Raw genomic sequence first — 21679 nt, 5'->3', positions numbered from 1 at the left:
ACATCATCCTTCTCCCTCTCTCCCCTCACTCACCTGTCCAGGTACATCATCCTGCTCCTACTCTCCCCTCACTCACTCTTCCAGGTACATCACCCTGCCCCCTCACTCCCCTGTCCAGGTACATCATCCTGCCCCCTCTCTCCCCTCACTCACCTGTCCAGGTACATCACTCTGCTCCCTCTCTCCCCTCACTCCCTGTCCAGATACATCATCCTCCCCCTAACTCACCTGTCCGGGTACATCATCCTGCCCCCTCTCTCCCCTCACTCACCTGTCCAGGTACATCACTCTGCTCCCTCTCTCCCCTCACTCCCTGTCCAGATACATCATCCTCCCCCTAACTCACCTGTCCGGGTACATCATCCTGCCCCCTCTCTCCCCTCACTCACCTGTCCAGGTACATCATCCTGCCCCCTCTCTCCCTCACTCACCTGTCCAGGTACATCATCCTGCCACCTCTCTCCCCTCACTCACCTGTCATGTGAGGGTACCTTTAAGAAATGGGTGTTTAAGAAATGTACCTTTAAGAAATGGGTGTTTATCAGTGATGTCAGAGAGTGGGTGGAGCTGGGCTGACTGTCAGCTTTTTACTTTTGTTTAGGGCTGTTTGCTTCAGGGTGTGTTTTAGTTTCGTTTTCAGTGTTGGAGCTGAAGCCAGACCAAGCAGGTGTACTGCTGTTCTCTCTGCCATCAACAGACTATCTCTTGATCATTTGGTGAATTCAGAATTATAAATGTTTTCAGTAGTGACTTTAACCTGATGTGCTTCTGATAAAGGTTTTGTTTTTAAGTCGTATGGGTGTTAAAAAGGAAAGCTTAAAGGTTTATTTAGTGTTGCATTCTTTGGGGGTTGTATTTGAATTAATGGTTGCTAAGATGTTCACTGTATGTTTTACAAAGGTGAACTTGAGTTCATAGAATAAACATTGTTTTGCTTTAAAAAATACTTTTCCATTTCTGCTGTACCACACCTGTAGAGTGGGCCGTGTGCTCCCCATACCACAATCTAGTAAAAGTTGTGGGCCAGGTGAACTCCATGATACACTTTGGGGTTCTCTAAGCCCTGGCCCATAACAAATTGGGGGCTCGTCTGGGATAAAAGTATATCTATTGGATTGGCATAGTAAACTTAAAGACAGTGAGGGTGAGCATATTGTGGGTGCTTTTCAGGTGCGGTATTTTAGTTTAAGTAGGGAGTGTGTTGTGAACAAAGGTTCTTTCAGAGGCTCTGAAGTTTTGGGGGATGGAGACGGTCACACGCAGTACCTTACGGACAAAGACTAAAAGCAGACTGTTAGATTTGGCAAAAACATTGCAGTTAACATTACCTGACAAAATGCGAAAAGGTGAGGTAATTATGCCAGTGGTCAAGCATTTAAAGTTGCCTGAGATACAGTTTGACTCATTGGAAATGGCAAAAATTCAGTTGCAAATTAAACAAATGGAACATGAGAAAGAATTAAAGCAGCTTGAATACGAAAGAGAGAGGAAAAAGAAAGAGAAAGACAAAGAGAGTGAGGAAAAAGAAAGAGAAAGAGAGAGAGAGAAAAAAGAGAGAGAAGAAAGGAAAACAGAAAGAATATCCCTAGCAGAACAAAAAGAAAGAGAAAGGGAGATCCAGATCAGGGAAAAAGATAAATAGAGAGAGTTCGAACTTCAGAAAATGGCCATGAAACATGACAATCAGTTAAAATTGGCAGACGTAAAGGGAAACGTACAGTTGGTTGATAGTGATGAGGATAGTGAAAAAGAGCGTCATAGTCGAAGGCTTGGTGGGAATCTATTTAAATATGTCCAAGCATTGCCAATGTTTGAGAGAAGGAGATAGAAGCCTTTTTCATTTCATTTGAGAAGGTGGCTAAACAAATGAAATGGCCACAGGACATGTGGGTATGAGGGATTCAAACTAAGCTGGTAGATAGGGCTAGTGAAGTGCTTGCATCACTATCGGAGGAGGTATCTGAGACGTATGAGGAGATGAAAAAATCCATCTTAAGTGCGTATGAACTAGTTAGTGCCTGAAGCTTACAGACAAAGGTTTAGAAATGTAAGGAAAAAATTTGGTCAAACATGCATGGAGTTTGAAGGGATCAAACAGAGTAATTTTGATAGGTGGATAGGGGCTTTGAAAATAGACCAAACGTATGAAGCTCTCAGAGAAATTATACTTTTGGAGGAGTTTAAAAGTTCAATTCCTGATGTAGTGAGAAAACTGCGAGATTAGAGCAGAAATGGCAGATGATTATGAATTAGTTCATAAGTCAAAGCTTGGTTTCCGACATCAGTTTCAGCCTGTGAGGGATAGAAACTGGGAACATGAGAAATACTCAAGTGGTAACGGTAAAGGTGATCTGATGGGAGATAATAAGTAGAGTGTACCTCAGATTAAAAAAGAAATCCAGGAGGGTGGAAAAGAAATGAAAAGTTTCAAATGTTTTCACTGTAATAAACTAGGCCATGTAAAGTCACAGTGTTGGTGGTTGAAGAAAAGCACTGGGAGGGCTGATGTGGTAAAACAGGATAAGACAGTGGGGTTTGTTGAAGTGGTAAAGGAAAGCCCAAGTGAAGTGAAGGAGGGGCAAAAGATTGTACAGCATGATCAAGAGGTGATTGATAAGAAGGTGCCAGATCTCTTTAAAGAATTTACTTATGTGGGTAAAGTTTACTCATGTGTATCAGGAGGAGCAGGTAAAGAAGTCACAATTTTAAGAGATACGGGAGCTAGTCAATCTTTAATGGTAAGAGATGAGGAGTTATGTAGTTTGGGAAGAATGTTGCCAGAAAAGGTGGTAAAATGTGGAATTCAGGGTGAGAGGAGTAGTGTTCCATTATATAAGGTAAGGTTGGAAAGTCCAGTGAAGAGTGGTGAAGTGGTAGTAGGAGTAATAGAGAAACTATCTTGTCCAGGAATACAGTTTATCTTGGGTAATTATAAAGCTGGATCGGAGGTGGGAGTGATGCCTTCTGCGGTTGATAAGCCAGTGGAGAATCAGACAACTGAAGTATTGAAGGACGAATATCCTGGGATTTTTCCGGATTGTGTAGTAACAAGGTCACAAAGTCACGGGTTAAGACAAGAGGAGAAATCAAAGAGTGAAGATGAAGTTGAAGTGCAATTATCAGAAATGATTTTTGATCAGATGGTTGAAAAAGAAGAACAGGAGGAGGATGAGGCAGATATTTTTAGTTCAGGAACATTGGCGGAGTTACAACAGAAAGATGTAGAAATAAAACGGATGTATCAGAAAGCATATACGGAAGAGGAATCTGAGTGTATACCAGAGAGTTATTACTGTGAAAGTGATGTCTTGATGAGAAAATGGAGACCTTTACATATGCAGGCGGATGAAAAGTGGGCAGACGTTCATCAAGTAGTATTGCCGGTAGGGTATAGAAAGGCGGTGTTGCAAGTTGCACATGAGGTACCAGTGGGAGGTCATTTAGGAATAAGGAAAACTCAAGCTAAAATCCAGAAACATTTTTATTGGCCTGGACTACATAAAGATGTAGTTAAATTTTGTCAATCATGTCACACATGTCAAGTGATAGGGAAACCTCAAGCAGTGACAAAACCAGCGCCCTTAATACCCATTCCAGCATTTGAGGAACCTTTTACAAGGGTCCTAATTGATTGCGTAGGACCGCTTCCTAAAACAAAAAGTGGAAATCAATATCTTTTGACTATAATGGATGTGTCTACTAGGTTTCCAGAGGCCATTCCAGTATGTAATATTACAGCTAAAAAGATTGTGGAGGAGTTACTTAAATTCTTTACTAGATATGGACTACCCACAGAAATACAATCGGACCAAGGATCGAATTTTACCTCGCGTTTCTTCAAAGAAGTTATGGATAGCTTAGGAATAAAACAATTTAAATCAACTGAGTACCATCCAGAATCGCAGGGAGCGTTAGAAAGGTGGCATCAGACATTAAAGGCAATGTTGAGGACTTTTTTTCTTGATAATCCAGATGATTGGGATAAAGGAATTCCATTCGTACTGTTTGCAATTAGGGATGCATCTAATGAGTCAACCAAATTTAGTCCTTTTGAACTTATTTTTGGTCATGAGGTAAAGGACCACTTAAATTGATTATGGAAAAATTGGTGAGTGAGAAATCGGATATTACATTATTGGATTACATGTCAAATTTTAGGGAACGATTAAATAGAGCAGGTGAATTGGCTAGACAACATTTGAAAGTTGCACAAAATGTGATGAAACGGTTAGCGGACAAGAAATCCAAAGTTCGTAGTTTTGCCAGTGGAGATAAAATTTTAGTGTTGTTACCAGTGGTAGGTGAACCTTTAAAAGCTAGGTTTTGTGAACCTTATCAGATTGAAAGGAAATAAGTGAGGTGAATTATGTGGTAAAAACACCAGATAGAAGGAAAACTCACCGAGTGTGTCATGTGAATATGCTTAAAAGGTACTTTGAAAGGGAAGGAGAGAAAAGGGAGGAGGTTTTAATGGTTCTAACTCAAAGTGACGAACCAAATCCAGATGACTGTGAATTTGACATACCTCAAATTAAATTGGAAAACGAGGATGTTTTTAAAGATTGGGATAAATTGTTGAGTTACCTTCCAGAGGAAAAACGGACTGACCTGAAAGTCACATGGGCAAGTTTGTGGAGATAAATTGGGAAGTACTAAAATGGCTATACATGATGTAGATGTGGGAAATGCTGTTCCAATCACACAATATCCATATAGACATAACCCTTTAAAATTGACACAAAGAGATTGAGAGTATGCTTAAAAATGGCATAATTGAAGTGGGTTGCAGCCAATGGAGCTCACCCATAGTGATGGTATCTAAACCAGACAGTACCCAACGGGTGTGTGTGGACTATAGAAAGGTTAATGCAGTTACAAGAACGGACTCTTATCCTATCCCACGTTTGGAGGATTGCATTGAGAAAGTGGGACAATCAGCTTTATTTCCAAACTGGATTTACTTAAAGGTTACTGGCAGGTACCTTTATCCGAAAGGGCGAAGGAGATTTCAGCTTTTGTGACTCCAGATGGTATATACCAATTCAAAGTTATGCCATTTGGCATGAAAAACGCCCCAGCCACATTTCAACGGTTAACTAACAAAGTTGTTTCAGGATTACCCAATTGTGCGGTATACATCGACGATCTGATAATTTTCAGCCAGACATGGAAAGAACATTTAAAACATCTGATGGAGCTATTCGATCGACTTCAGGAGGCGGGTTTGGTGGTAAACCTATCCAAAAGTGAATTTGGAAAAGCCCAAGTCACTTTCCTTGGCCATACAATTGGACAGGGTCGAATGGTCACACAGGATGTGAAAAATGCAGTTCTTGAGGAGTTTTCAATATCCTCGAGACAAAGGGAAATAATGCGATTTCTTGGCATGAGTGGATTTGATCGAACATTTGTGCAAAAGTTTTGTAGCGTGATTGCTCCACTGATGGACTTGCTGAAGAAACGGCAAAAATTTCAATGGACAGCCGAGTTTCAACAGGCATTTGACTGCCTGAAAGCTGTGATAACCAATGCTCTTGTATTGGAGAATTGCAAGGAACTCTGCGATCAGATTGAACTAAAGTATCTGACTTTAAAGAGAAATGCCAAGGCGTAGAGAAATGGACGCATCGTGCAGAGACTTTCTTGTTCAAAGAGACTGTCAATCGAGAAGGATTCCAGTTGGAGGAAGAAAAATGGGGGGAAAATGGACTATATTATTATACCTGTTTGCGTGTGTTATTTTTTGAAACGAAAAAGTATATTTACTGTGTGCATTTCTTAAAGGATCGTGAAAAGGTGAAAAATGAAACCATTTTTGTTTTTTTTGTTTTTTCTTGGGGGGGAGGTGTCATGTGAGAGTACATTTAGGAAATGGGTGTTTATAAATGGGTGTGTATATAAATATCTGTAGTGAGAGTACCTTTAATAAATGGGTGTTTACTACTGCAGTGATGTCAGAGAGGGGATGGAGCTGGGCTGTCTGTCAGCTTTTTACTTTCGATTTAGGCTGTTTGCTGCAGGGTGTGTTTTAGTTTCGTTTTCAGAGCTAGATAGCTGCAGTCACAGCCAGAAGGTGTATTAGAGTCTCTCTCTGTAATCTAAAGACTGTAAATCGATCCTGGCGATTTAAAACTAGTAACAGTAGTGACTTTAACCTGATAAAAGCAAATTACTGTGGATGCTGGAATCTGAAACAAAAGTGAAAATGCTGGAAAATCTCAGCAAGTCTGGCAGCATCTGTAGGGAGAGAAAAGAGCTAACGTTTCGAGTCCGATGACTCTTTGTCAGAGCTAACAGGCAGAGAAAGTGGGAAATATGTATACTGCGGAGTGAGAATGAAAGATGAGTCATAGCCACAGAAACCCAGGGAAACCGGGTGCTAACGGCCACAGAAACCAAGGGGAAAGAGCGCTAATGGCAGTCCCCAGAGAGGACAAAAGATGTGAAAGGCCAAACAGCAGCGAAACTAACATCAGAGGATGAACTGTAGGTGTGGGGGGAGGAGAAGGGGGAAGCAAAGTGTAGGCAAGTGAAGGAAAGGTGGATAAGATTGGGGGGGGGGGGGATTAAATGTATATTAAGAAAGAAAGAAATGGTAAAAGACAGTTAAAATGAAATGAAAACAAATGGGTCGAGGTGGGGTAGAGCTGATCATCTGACGTTGAATTCGATGTTCAGGCCGGAAGGCTGTAGCGTGCCTAACTGGGAGATGAGATGCTGTTCCTCCAGTTTGCGTTGAGCTTCACTGGAACATTGCAGCAGGCCAAGAACAGACATGTGGGCGTGGGAGCAGGGTCTTTTGTTGAAAAGGCAAGCAACGGGAAGGTCAGGGTCCTGAATGCGCACAGACCGAAGGCGCTCAGCAAAGTGATCACCCAGTCTGCGTTTGGTCTCTCCGATATAGAGGAGACCACATTGGGAGCAGCGAATGCAATAGACCAGATTGGAAGAGATGCAAGTGAAACTCTGCTTAACCTGGAATGAGTGTTTTGGTCCTGGGATGTTAAGCATGGAAGAGGTAAAGGGGGCAGGTGTTACACCTCCTGCGATTGCATGGGAACGTTCCATGGGTGATGGGAGAGGTACTGGGTATGGTGGCGGAGTGGACTAGATTGTCTCGGAGGGAACGGTCTCTGCAGAATGCTGACAGAGGGAGTGAAGGGAAGATGGGTTTGGTGGTGGCATCACGCTGGAGTTGGCGAAAACGCCGGAGGATTATGCTTTGCATACGGAGGCTGGTGGGATGAAATGTGAGAACGAGGGGGACTCTATCCTTGTTCTGGGAGGGAGGGGAGGGGGCGAGGGTAGTGGCGCAGGAGATGGACCACACACTGTTGAGGGCCCTGTGAACAACTGTAGGTGGGAAATCATGGTCGAGGAAGAAGGAACACATTTTCGAAGCACCATTTTGGAAAGTGGCATCATCGGAACAAATGCGACGGAGGCGAAGGAGTTGAGAGAAAGGGATGGAGTCCTTACAGGGTGTAGGGTGCGAAGAGTTGTAGTCCAGATAGCTGTGGGAGTCAGTGGGCTTGTAGTGGATATTAGTGGATAGTCTATTGCTGGAAATGGAGACAGAAAGATCAAGGAAGGGAAGGGAAGTGTCTGAGATGGACCAGGTAAAAGTGATGGGAGGGGTGGAAACTGGAAGTGAAGTTGATGAAATTTTCCAGGTCCGGGCGAGAGCATGACGCGGAACCTATATAGTCATCATAGTCATTTAACCTGATGTGATTCTGGTTTTAAGTCTTGTGGATGTTAAAAGAAAAGCTTAAAGGATTACTTAGTGTTGTATTCTTTGGGGGTTGTATTATGAATTAATGGTTGCTAAGATGTTCACTGTATGTTTTAAAAAGGTTAACTTGAGTTCATAGAATAAACATTGTTTTGCTTTTAAAAAATACTTTGGAACTCATTAGAACGGAGAAGGATGAGGGGCGACTTGATAGCGGTTTATAAGATGATCAGGGGAATAGATAGAGTAGACAGTCAGAGACTTTTTCCCCGGGTGGAACAAACCATTACAAGTGGACATAAATTTAAGGTGAAAGGTGGAAGATATAGGAGGGATATCAGAGGTAGGTTCTTTACCCAGAGAGTAGTGGGGGCATGGAATGCACTGCCTGTGGAAGTAGTTGAGTCGGAAACATTAGGGACCTTCAAGCAGCTATTGGATAGGTACATGGATTACGGTAAAATGATATAGTGTAGATTTATTTGTTCTTAAGGGCAGCACGGTAGCATTGTTGATAGCACAATTGCTTCACAGCTCCAGGGTCCCAGGTTCGATTCTGGCTTGGGTCACTGTCTGTGCGGAGTCTGCACGTCCTCCCCGTGTCTGCGTGGGTTTCCTCCGGGTGCTCCGGTTTCCTCCCACAGTCCAAAGATGTGCAGGTTGGGTGGATTGGCCATGATAAATTGCCCTTAGTGTCCAAAATTGCCCTTGGTGTTGGGTGGAGGTGTTGAGTTTGGGTAGGGTGCTCTTTCCAAGAGCCGGTGCAGACTCAAAGGGCCGAATGGCCTCCTTCTGCACTGTAAATTCAATGATAATCTATGATTAATCTAGGACAAAGGTTCGGCACAACATCGTGGGCCGAAGGGCCTGTTCTGTGCTGTATTTTCTATGTTCTATGTTCTATTCTTCTGAATACCAGCCAATACAATCCTAACCGACTCAATCTCTCCTTGTACATCAGTCCTGCCTCCCAGAAATCAGTCTGGTAAACTTTCTCTGCACTCCTTCTAGAGTAAAAACACCCTTCCTCACTTAGGGAGGCCAAAACTGCACACAATATTCCAGGTGTGGTCTCAACAAGGCCCTGTATAATTGCAGTAAGACATCCCTGTTCCTGTCCTCGAATCCTCTCGCTTTGAAGGCCAACATATAATTTGCACCTGCATGCTTATCTTTAGTGACTGGTGTACGGGGACACCTAGATCTCTTGCACAATCCCCTCTCCTTAATTTATGGCCATTCAGATAATGGTCTGCCTTCTCGCTTTTGCTACCAGAGTGGATAACCTCGCATTTGTACTGCATCTGTCATTCCATTTGCCCACTCAATCAATTTGTCCAAATCACACTGAAGTATCGCTGCATCCTCCTCACAGCTCACCCTCCCACTTAACTTTGTGCCATCTGCAAATTTGGAGATAGTGCATTTAGTACTCCTCCAAATCATTAATATATAATGTGAACAGCTGTGGTCCTAGCCCCGATCCCTGCAGTACCCCACTAGTCACTGCCTGACAATTTGAAAAAAACCAGTTTATTCCTACTTGTTGATTCCTGTCTGCCAACCAGTTTTCTATCCATCTCAATACACTACCTCCAATCCCATGTGCTTTATTTTTACACACTAAACTCTTATGTGGGGCATTGTCGAAAGCTTTCTGAAAGTCCAAATAAATTACATCCACTGGCTTCCCCTCGTTAACTCTACCAGTTACATCCTCAAAGAATTCCAGTAGATTTGTCAAGCATGGTTTCGCTTTCATAAATCCATGCTGACTCTGTCCGATCCTGTCACTGTTTTCCAAGTGCTCTGCTACTGAATCTTTGATAATGCATTCTAGAACTTTCCCCACTGCCGACGTCAGGCTTACTGGCCTATAATTCCCTGTTTTCTCTCGACCTCCTTTTTTAAATAGTGGGGTTACATTAGCTACCGTCCAAACTGCAGGAACTGTTCCAGATTCTGTACAATCCTGGAAGATGACCACCAATGCATCCACTATTTCCACAGCCACTTCCTGAAGTACTCTGGGTCTCAATTTCCCCAACAACACTTCTTTACTAATACTGATCTCCTTTGGTTCCTCCCCCTCACTGAACCCTGTGTTTCCCAACATTTCTGGTACGTTATTTGTGTCCTCCTTTGTGAAGACAGAACCAAAGTATGTATTTAGTTGCTCAGCCATTTCTTTGTTCCCCATTATAAATTCCCATTTCTGGACTGTAAGGGACCTACATTTTTCTTCACCAATCTTTTTCTCTTCACGTACGTTTTGATTTCCCACTCTCGCCTTTATCGGAGAAGGAGTAAGACCTCTGGGTCAAAACCTTGCTGAATTCAATGGTTTCAGTTATCAGAGAATCAGGAAACCAGAGAACAGAAAGGGAGGCCATTTGGCCCATCATAGTTATGTGGGCTCATTCAAATATCTATTCAATTAGTCCCTCTCTCCATTAATTCTGTAAATACCCCCCTGCCAGTATTATCCAATTCCATTGTGAAAGATATTATTGAATCTGACTCCACCAGTCTTTTGCACATGTAGGATATATTGTGCTCCATTGAATCTGGCGTCCATACGACCATCCTCCAAATCAAGATTCCCAACACAAGCGGCCTCCTCTCCACCTCACTTGGAGAGTCTTCTACCACCTTGAGGCGAGGACCATGACCAGCGGTGCACCCACCCCGGTCCACCTCCCTCTCTCTCCCGAATCTGCCAGGGTGGATGATAAGCCGTGCAATGAGGTTGCAATACTGCAGAGGCGGGCCCTCACCCAGGACAGTGCTCTCTCTCTATCGCAAGAACCTTCTAGCGCAGCTCCTTCGCCTCCACAAGAGAACCCCGCAGCACTTGGAATTGAGCCCTGACGATCTGCACCGTCGAGTCGGCATTTTCAGCCAGAACAACATCTTCTTTGGCGGCCATCATCCGTCGATGCACAAGGCACCGCCAAGTCGAGATGCCACTTAACAGCATCACTGAAAACAGGTCCCCACTCCCACATTGAATAAATGAGGAGTAAGCATTTAATCTCTACTCTTTCTGGTAGAGACACTGGCCAAACACCTCTTGGGACATAGCACAAGCCATGTATGCCAGGAAAGGGCGAGTAGGAAATGTGCACTGGAATGAAAAGACGGATTAAGAAATAAACAGAGTTGGAGCTCTCAAAAACCCTGTTTAAAACTAAATCAATTTTCACAAGGACCTTGGTGTCCTCGTGCATCAGTCACTGAAAGTAAGCGCGCAGGTACAGCAGACAGTAAAGAAGGCAAATATAAGTTGGCCTTCATAGCGAGAGGATTTGAGTATAGGAATAAAGATGCCTTATTGCAATTGTATAGGGAATTGGTGAGGCCACACCTGGAGTATTGTGGGCAGTTTTGGTGTCCTTATCTGAGGAAGGATGTTCTTGCTATGGAGGGAGTACAGCGAAGGTTTACCAGGCTGATTCCTGGGATGGCGGGACTGTCATATGAGGAGAGACTAAGTCGGTTAGGGTTATATTCATTGGGGGCTGCATGTGGCGCAGTGGTTAGCACTGGGACTACGGCGCTGAGGACCTGGGACATTGTCCGAGTGGAGTTTGCACATTATCCCCGTGTTTGCGTGGGTTTCACCCCCACAATCCAAAGATGCGCAGGGTAGGTAGATGGGCCACGCTAAATTGCCCCTTAATTGGAAAATAAAAATAATTGAGTACTCTAAATGTAAAAATATCCTGTTTTTTTTTAAAGGATGATATTGATTGGAGTTTAGAAGAGTGAGGGGGGATCACAGAGAAACTTATAAAATTCTAACAGGATTAGACAGGGGAGATTCAGGAAGAATGTTCCCGATGGTGGGGGAGTCCAGAACTAGGCGTCATAGTTTGAGGATAAGAGGTAAACCCTTTAGGACTGAGGTGAGGAGAGATTTCTTCACCCAGAGGGCGGTGAATCTGTGGAATTCACCACCACAGAAAGTAGTTGAGACCAAAACGTTGTATAATTTTAAGAAGGAATTAGATATAGCTCTTGGGGATCAAGGGATCAAGGGATATGGGGGGGGGGGGGGGGGGGGAGAGGGGGGGGGGGGCGGGACCAGTGTATTAGAACATAGAACAGTATAGCACAGTACAGGCCCTTCAGCCCACGATGTTGTGCCGACCATTTATCCTAATCTAAGATCAACCTAACCTACACCCTTCAATTAACTGCTGTCCATGTGCCTGTCTAAGTGTCGCTTAAATGTCCCTAAGACTCTGACTTCTGCTGGCAGTTCATTGCACGCACTCACCACTCTCTGTGTAAAGAACCTACCTCTGACATCTCCCCTATACCTTCCTCCAATCCCCTTAAAATTATGTCCCCCTGTGACAGCCATTTCCACCCTGGGGAAAAGTCTCTGGCTATCCACTCTATCAATGCCTCTCATCACCTTGTACACCTGTATCAAGTCACCTCTCTGCCTTCTTTGCTCCAGTGAGAAAAGCCCTAGCTCCCGCAACCTTTCTTCATAAGACATGCCCTCCAGTCCAGGCAGCATCCTGGTAAATCTCTGCACCCTCTCCAAAGCATCCACATCCTTCCTATAATGAGGCGACCAGAACTGGACACAATATTCCAAGTGTGGTCTAACTAGAGTTTTATAAAGCTGCAGCAAAACCTCCCGGCCATGATGATCAACCATGATCATAATGAATGGTGGAGCAGGCTCGAAGGGCCAAATGGACTCATCCTGCTTCTATTTGCAATGCTTCTATATTTTCTGGATTTTATGGTTAAGAATCAATAAGGGTTGCCCATTTCTCATAATGTGACAGATTTCTTCACTTCAAGTTTTTATTTCAATTGTTTGTTTGTTTTTAAATAGGTTTTATTGAAATTTTTTTCCCAAACAACAATTTTTCCCCTCTTACAAAGCAAACGCAACAATAACAATACAGAAATTTTTAACAATACACAAGTAACAAAACCCCTTTATCTTTGACCTAAACTAAACTAACCCCCCCACCCCCCACCCTCCCCCTCCCCCCCCCCTCCCCCTGGGTTGCTGCTGCTGGTCATCTGTCTTCCCTCTAACGTTCCCCTAGGTAGTCGAGAAATGGCTGCCACCGCCTGGTGAACCCTTGAGCCGATCCTCTCAGGGCAAACTTTATCTGCTCCAGTTTAATGAACCCCGCCATATCATTTACCCAGGCCTCCAGTCCGGGGGGTTTCGCCTCCTTCCACATGAGTAGGATCCTGCGCCGGGCTACTAGGGACGCAAAGGCCACAACGTCGGCCTCTTTCGCCTCCTGCACTCCCGGCTCTTCCGCAACTCCAAATAGAGCTAACCCCCAGCCTGGTTTGACCCGGGCCTTCACCATCCGCGAAATCACTCCCGTCACTCCCTTCCAATACCCTTCCAGTGCCGGACACGCCCAAAACATATGTGCGTGGTTTGCCGGGCTCCCGCCACACCTCCCACATTTGTCCTCCACTCCAAAGAACCTGCTCAATCTTGCTCCCGTTATGTGTGCTCTACGTAGCATCTTAAATTGAATCAGGCTAAGCCTGGCGCATGAGGAAGAGGAATTTACCCTGCTTAGGGCATCAGCCCACATACCCTCCACTATCTCCTCCCCTAGTTCTTCTTCCCACTTTCCTTTTAGTTCGCCCACCGACTCCTCCCCCTCTTCCCTCATCTCTCGGTAAATCTCTGACACCTTGCCCTCTCCGACCCACACCCCTGAAAGCACCCTGTCCTGTATCCCCTGTGTCGGGAGCAACGGAAATTCCCTCACCTGTTGTCTAGTAAACGCCCTCACCTGCATATATCTCAAGAAATTTCCCCGGGGCAACTTATACTTTTCCTCCAATGCTCCCAAGCTCGCAAAAGTCCCATCTATAAATAAATCTCCCACCCTCCTAATTCCCAACTGGTACCAGCTCTGAAATCCTCCATCCATTCTTCCTGGGGCGAACCTATGGTTGTTCCTGATTGGGGACCCCACCAGGGCTCCCCACACCCCTCTCTGTCGCCTCCACTGTCCCCAGATATTCAATGTTGCCGCCACCACCGGGTTCGTGGTAAACTTTTTAGGTGAGATCGGTAGCGGCGCCGTCACCAGCGCCTCTAAACTCGTCCCTTTACAGGACTTTCTCTCCAGTCTTTTCCACGCCGCTCCCTCTCCCTCCATCATCCATTTACGTATCATTGCCACATTGGCGGCCCAATAGTAATCGCCCAAGTTCGGTAGTGCCAATCCTCCTCTGTCCCTACAACGCTGAAGGAACCCCCTCCTTACTCTCGGAACTTTCCCTGCCCACACGAAGCTCGTGATGCTCCTGTCTATTTTATTAAAAAAGGTCTTGGTGGTTAGTATAGGGAGACATTGAAATACAAATAAGAACCTCGGGAGGACCATCATCTTAATTGCTTGCACCCTGCCCGCCAGCGATAGAGGCTGCATGTCCCACCTCTTGAAGTCCTCCTCCATTTGTTCTACCAACCGTGTCAGATTAAGTCTGTGCATGGTTCCCCAGCTCCTAGCGATCTGAATCCCCAGGTATCGGAAGTTTCTTTCCACAAGCCTTCTATCTCTCTACTCTGGTCCCCTGGATGTATCACAAATAATTCACTCTTCCCCATGTTTAGCCTATACCCCGAGAAATCCCCGAACCCCCTCAAAATTCGCATAACCTCTATCATCCCCCCCGCTGGGTCCGACACGTATAACAATAGGTCATCCGCGTATAACGAGACTCGGTGTTCTTCTCCCCCTCTAATCACCCCTCTCCATTTCCTGGAGTCTCTCAACGCCATGGCCAGAGGTTCAATTGCCAACGCGAACAACAATGGAGACAGCGGGCATCCCTGTCTTGTTCCCCTATATAGTCGGAAATACTCCGATCTATGTCGACCTGTAACTACGCTTGCCGTTGGAGCCCCATAAAGAAGTCTAACCCAGCTAATAAACCCGTTCCCAAACCCAAACCTCCTTAACACTTCCCATAAATACTCCCACTCCACCCTATCAAATGCCTTCTCTGCGTCCATTGCCACCACTATCTCTGCCTCCCCCTCCACTGGGGGCATCATTATCACCCCTAATAGTCGTCGCACGTTAACATTCAGTTGTCTCCCTTTTACGAACCCTGTCTGGTCTTCGTGCACCACCCCCGGGACACAGTCCTCTATCCTCGATGCCAGTACCTTTGCCAACAATTTGGCGTCCACGTTCAATAATGAAATGGGTCTATAGGACCCGCACTGCAACGGATCTTTATCCCTCTTCAAAATTAACGATATCGTCGCCTCCGACATCGTGGGGGGTAGAGTCCCCCCTTTCCTGGCCTCATTGAACGTCCTCACCATCAACGGGGCCAACAAGTCCACATATTTTCTGTAATACTCCACCGGGAACCCGTCTGGTCCTGGGGCCTTGCCTGCTTCCCAGTCCCTTAATAACCTTGTCCACCCCAATCGGTGCCCCCAGGCCTACCACCCCCCGCTCCTCCACTTTCGGGAACCTCAATTGGTCCAGGAACTGCCGCATCCCCTCCTCTCCCTCTGGGGGTTGAGACCTATACAGTTCCTCTTCAATTGTTTTTTTTAATGTGGCTGTTTCATTTTCATCTACCCTCCCACCCCCATCCCTCCCACCCCCTAACGTAATGTCACTGAGCCAATAAATCCAACGGCCCAGATAAATGCTCCAGAAACAGCGGCTCAAATCCCACCATGGCAGCTAGGAGTGGGAGAGTCGACAGACCTGTGTGGGGGCAGCTTGGAGCAGGAGAGGCCAAGGCTTGAGGCCTACACTGGAAGTGGCTCACGGATCAGCTGCTCAGAACAGTTTTACTGCGGTCCTTTTATCATATATTGTAGGGGTTGTTCTATAGGATTTTTCGAGCTATAGAGGGGCGATTCTGAGTCCGCCCGAGCCGTCGGCAGGATCAATGGCACGAGAACAAAATTGCATGAGACTCGGGAAACACGATTCCCACCGGAGAGACCGCATTTCCTGATTGGCATCTTGACGGTGACATCACGAGATTCACACCCACCAAGGTCGTGAACCTCATTTTAATACAGTTGCATCGATTTAAATATTAGTGGACATCCCCATCCTCACTCAGTAGAGAGTCACTCCTCGTCGACCGGACTTGACAACTGGTTTGGCCAGATGTGAGGCAGTCAAGGGGATCCAGACGGAGGTGCAGAGGTAGTTACAGTCCCTGGGAGGTAGAGGGATATGCCTAGGCAACTTGCCAGTGCCAATCTGTGCTGGCAAGGCCAGGGATAGGTCCTAGTGGGATCCCCATGTCGAGGTGTTCAATGCCGGCGGTGGATGTTGGGGGGGAGTGAATGGAATGCTGCCAAGGACTGTCGGGGGGTGCTCCTTATGCCTTCATGATGAGGGTTGGGTGCTTTTGGGGAGCAGTGCTGATTGGGATGCCTTTTAAAGTTAGCGGAACAACCTCTTTGGAGCTGGTTGCCAGCTCTATGAGGCCTCGCCCTGCCAAAGTGACAGTGTAAACCATGGCCACAAGTGGCGGCACGGTGGTTAGCATTGCTGCTTCATGGCGCCGAGGACCCGGGTTCAAACCTGGTCTCATTGTCTGTGTAGAGTTATCACATTCTCCCCATTCCCGCGTGGGTCTCACCCCCACAACCCAAAGGTGTGCAGGCCGGGTGGATAGGTCATACTAAAAATTGCCTCTAAATTGTAAAAAAAAAATAATGTCCATCATGCCCACTCTAAGATTTGGTGAGTAAACTGATCCGTCCAGCTGGAGAGCTACACGCCAGTTTTCTCTCCGAGCCTGACACTTTGGCAACTTCTATTAAGATTCCACCCATTGTCTCTTACTTTGCATGTTTAAGATTTATTTTTTCTTTTAATAAACATTTTAATTCCTAAATTTTTCAAAGTTATCACCGGTGTCCTGTGCTTTTATGTTCAGTAGATTTTCCTTCTCGATGCTACGATACAAAGAAAATCAGATTACAATCAGGTGAGCTGGACTTCAATCTGAGGTACAGCCAGTTCATCAGCTGCGGTGGCAACACTGTGCGACAGAATGTGTTGGATTGGAAGGGTTAACTGAAACTGTTTGTTTAGTGACTGGAATCAATGGCAGTCTCCGCGGATCCTAATTGTGTCACTGGAGGATTTCCCTCTTTTATTAATACGGGACTGCTTTCAATATGTTATCTCATAGCATCAACGGGAGCATCGCCTCTGACAATGACAGGAACCAGTAGCTCCAGAGAGGGGGAGGAGAGATCATAATCTGAGAACGCTGGTTTGGAACGTTCCAACAATGGATCAGAGTCCGAGAATAATAGATTAGAATGTTTCAACAATGGGTCAGAATCCGAGGACATTAGATTGGAACTTGACAACAATGGGTCAGAATCTGAGGACATTCGATTGGAACTTTACAACAATGGGTCAGAATCTGAGGACATTCGATTGGAACGTTACAACAGTGGACAGGGGTATAACTGGGGCAATTTATTGGCTTTCTCAAGATTGGGTAACATTGACATTTGCTGATCGGATGTATTATGTTCTTCGAATTATCCAAGGGGTTTACTATCCCATCTTGGCTATTATTGGTGTCCCCGGTAAGTCTCTCTATCCAGATAGTAATTCTATCAATCAAGCTATCATGCTTTAATGACATTACTGTTGTTGTCATTTGAATATAGAACATAGAACATTCGGCCCATCGAGTCTGCACCGACACACTTAAGCCGTCACTTCCACCCTATCCCTGTAACCCAATAACCCCTCCTAACCTTTTTTGGTCACTAAGGGCAATTTATCATGGCCAATCCACCTAACCGGCAGTTCTTTGGACTGTGGGAGGAAACCGGAGCACCCGGAGGAAACCCACGCAGACATGGGGAGAGCGTGCAGACTCCGCACAGACAGTGACCTGGCAGGGAATCGAACGTGGGACCCAGGCGCTGTGAAGCCACAGTGTTAATCACTTGTGCTACCGTGCTGCCCAAGTTTCGGAAGAATAAAGCCACTGTGTTCAAATCCAGTCACAAACTCCATTCCCTATCCACCGATTCCATTCCCCTCCCAGCTCACTATCTGAATCTGAACCGGACCGTTCACACCCTGGGCGCTCCCTCTGACCCTGAGCTTCACCCTACCAATTAATCCCACTCCTCTGCCCATTTCCCAAACTCCTACAAAGTGCTTCCCTTCAAGAATTCATTCAATGGCATTTTTTTAACGTGAATTTGTTTCATTCTCTCCTGCTTTCTTTCCCCTGACCATAGTGGTACTGTGGTGGCAATGTCACTGGATAATAATCCAGCGGCCCGGGCTAATGCCATGGAGTCACGGGTTCAAATCACCCTGGCAGCTGGTGGAATTTACGTTCCAGTACCTGCAGTGTTGGGGAGGCAGCAGACCTGCGTGGGAGCAGCTCTGAGTGGGAGAGGATAAATTGAGGCCAAGGCTCGAGGCCTACATTTACCCAGAAGTGAGTTACACATCGGTCTGCTGCTCGGAACCAGCCCATGCCGAGTTCAAAAGGGGAGAGTGAAAAAACAAATACTGACTGCACAGGAAAACCGTAAGTTCATTGGTTGGTATGAAACTGCGGTTAGGGACGGTCTTTGAATTGCTTTGATTTAGTAAAGGGGAATATTTTTTAACAAGTAGCCATACTTGCATTTAACTGAGGAACTCTAGGAATAAGGGAATCTGTTATAATCCCGGGGGAGCCCCCAATTATTTTAGGAACCTGGATTAGAACCAAAATATTTGCAATTTGTAAAATTGTGAGGATGTGTTACTGTACCACAGCAGTGATAACACTGACCAATTGACATCTTCTATGTGAAAATGAAGTTTTATTTCTACTGCTACGTTCGTAGCAAAGAAATAGCTTTCCAGTTAACAGTTACAACAGGTCTGGCGGCACAGTAGCACAGTGGTAAGCACTGTTGTTTCACAGCGCCACGTTCGATTCCTGGCTTGGGTCACTGTCTGTGCGGAGTCTGCACGTTCTCCCCCGTGTGTTTCCTCCGAGTGCTCCGGTTTTCTCCCACAAACAAACATATCAAACACATAATCCGATCACGCAATCGTATCCACCATAATAACTCAACATACAAGAAATTTGATTAGAGTCGACGCTCGTGATAACCATAGTAACAAGGTGATCAGTTTTCACACTTATGGCAGACGCAGTAAAAGCTATAGCCGAAGAAGGCGGAGTTTTAACGTGAGGGGGGCAGGTGGTCCCAGCGTACAGCTCCGCAGAACAAGGCAAAGAATCCTGGCCTGGAAGCTTCACCCTCTTTTCGGGATGTATTGCTGTTGTGTGGCCTGTGGCCACACGCGCCCCTGGTGTAGAGCAAACATTTTGCTTTCCCTGAGTTATGGATGCTACCTCACCCTCTCTCCCTCCCCCTCCCTCCCCCATCCGCCTCCTCTCCTACTGTCAACCACTGGTTGAACTACTAACCCCCTTAGCTGCAGGTCGCGAATCGGTCTTGGAATATGTTGCTGAACTGCACGTGCAGTGGACCCCTTCCGCCAACGCCTCCCCCATGGCAAATTTTTCCAGCCTCAGGAACTCCGCTAGGCCGGACAGCCAGTCTGCGGCCTTGGGGTTGCCCGGTTCAGACAGAGATGAGGAGAACTTTCTTCCCTCGAAAGGTCGTGAGTCTCTGGAACTCTCTTCCTCAAAACCGCGGAAGCAGAATCTTTGAATATTTTTCAGGCAGAGCTGGATAGATTGTTGGAAGAGCCAAGAGGGTGAAAGCCTATCGGGGGCCAGCAGAAATGCGGAAGCGAATTGAGTGCGACTGTTTCTGAAGTCGGGTATAGTCCTGACCCGTATGTGAGTTTCAGACCAACACTGGGGGAGGTGTCCGCTCTCCTCTCTCTTCTCTGGGACAGTGTACACACTCCGAAAGGCAGTGTTTGTGTGTCCGGGTGTCTGTCAGAATGAAGAGTCACCTTCCCTTTTCACATTCCCTTTTCTTCCCTGTCTTTTAGTCGATAAAAAACTCATGTTGTCTTAACTCAAGAAAACTGGTTGAATTGGCTCCTTTTAAAATATAACTAGTGGGTCCGGGGAATGGGTACCCATTAGAACCGGTCCTTTTTAGATTCGATCTTGTCGTTACCAGCAGAAGGGGTTAAATAAAGACGTAGCCAATCAAACCTCGTCACCCGGCTTTGTCACAATTTGGGGGTATCCTAATTGGATGGTGACAACTGCATAGAACATTGGTGAGGCCACACCTGGAGCATTGTGCGCAGTTTTGGTGCCCTTATCTGAGGAAGGATTCATAAAATTTACAGTGCAGAAGGAGGCCATTCGGCCCATCGAGTCTGCACCGGCTCTTGGAAAGAGCACCCTTCCCAATCGCACACCTCCACTCTATCCCCATAACCCCATCCAACATTAAGGGCAATTTTGGACACTTAAGGGCAATTTAGCATGGCCAATCCACCTAACCTGCGCATCTTTGGACTGTGGGAGGAAACCCACGCACACACGGGGAGAACATGCAGACTCCGCACAGACAGTGAACCAAGCCGGGAATCGAACCTGGGACCCTGGAGCTGTGAAGCAATTGTGCTATCCACAATGCTACCGTGCTGCCCTGGATGCTCTTGCTATGGAGGGAGTGCAGCGAAGGTTTACCCGGCTGATTCCTGGGAGGGCTGGACTGTCATATGAGGAGAGACTAAGTCAGTTAGGGTTATATTCATTGGAGTTTAGAAGAGTGAGAGGGGATCACATGGAAAGGTACAAAATTCTAACAGGATTAGACAGGGTAGATTCAGAACAAATGTTCCTGATGGTGGGGGAGTCCAGAACTAGGGGATCATAAATTGAAGATGAGGGGTAAATCTTTTAGGACTGAGGTGAGGAGAAATTTCTTCACCCAGAGAGCGGTGAATCTGTGGAATTCACTCCCACAGAAAGTAGTTGAGGCCAAAATGTTGTGTAATTTCAAGATGGAATTAGAGGTCGGAGGGAGTTTATGATGAAAAAAAATTACTTCATAACTGACTTAATTCCACTGGTATTTTTGAAACATTCTATAACTGACTGTTTTTGAATGGTTGGAAGTTGATCAGTTGAACAAAATAAAAGACCCAGAGGGAAGGATTCCTGGTTCCCAGTTAAAAGAAGAACTCTGTTTAGAAGCTACCTTGGACAGTAATAGAAGCTAATACATTTTACCCATTATTATATTTCTTCACGATAGAAGCTCAAGCACAATTTAGACCAAAATCCAGAGTTTTCCAACCTCTCTTTGGCTTCAGAAAACGAGGAGAGAATCGTTCAGGACTCCAACACTTTCAACCACCATCTGATGGACTGTAAAGGAGTAACCTGTTTATGTTTTACCCTGCGAATAATCTAAGTGCAAGTCGATTCTCTGGAAATCATCTTTTCTTATGTGTGTGTTTCAGGGGTGAGGGTTTGTTGCGATTTACATTTTGGGTTTTTGCAACAAATAAATGTGATCATTTCATTTTTAAATTTACAACCTGTTGTGTGACTGTCCTCAAAACGTGCAGCGTTGAAAGGGTTAAAACACTCCTGAGGAATACACCTTGTTGCGGTCAGGAGAGGAAATACAGCAAAATGATCCCACATTGCTCCCCTGTCTGTAAGACTCTCTAAGAAATCTGACAACGCCAGGTTAAAGTCCAACAGGTTTGTTTGGAATCATTCGCTTTCGGAGCGTTACTCCTTCATCAGGTGAGTCTCCGTTATGCTCTGAAAGCTAGTGATTCTAAATAAACCTGTTGGACTTTATCCTGGTGTTGTAAGGCTTCTTACTGTGTCCACCCCAGTCCAACGCTGGCATCTCCACGTCATGTAAGACTTGTCACCTCTGGAATCTGCTATATCAAATCTGGCCCCTGTGTCCACTCCCTTTTTCCTTCCAGATTTTTTGATTTAATCTATCCT

The 21679-nt window shown here is 45.7% G+C and overlaps 1 long non-coding RNA gene across 1 annotated transcript; it reads left to right on the top strand.

Annotated features, from left to right (window-relative positions):
* The first annotated feature begins 16679 nt into the window (after window positions 1-16679).
* On the top strand, window positions 16680-21244 carry LOC140404654 (uncharacterized). The gene is made up of 2 exons (XR_011938548.1): window positions 16680-17339; window positions 20967-21244. It is a non-coding gene; the product is annotated as an uncharacterized lncRNA (long non-coding RNA).
* Window positions 21245-21679: the final 435 nt, after the last annotated feature.

Source organism: Scyliorhinus torazame, chromosome 31 (assembly GCF_047496885.1).
Source record: "Scyliorhinus torazame isolate Kashiwa2021f chromosome 31, sScyTor2.1, whole genome shotgun sequence".
Classification (NCBI taxonomy): Eukaryota; Metazoa; Chordata; class Chondrichthyes; order Carcharhiniformes; family Scyliorhinidae; genus Scyliorhinus; species Scyliorhinus torazame.
Note: the sequence above shows the minus strand (reverse complement) of the source record. Positions and strands in the feature narration are given on the sequence as shown.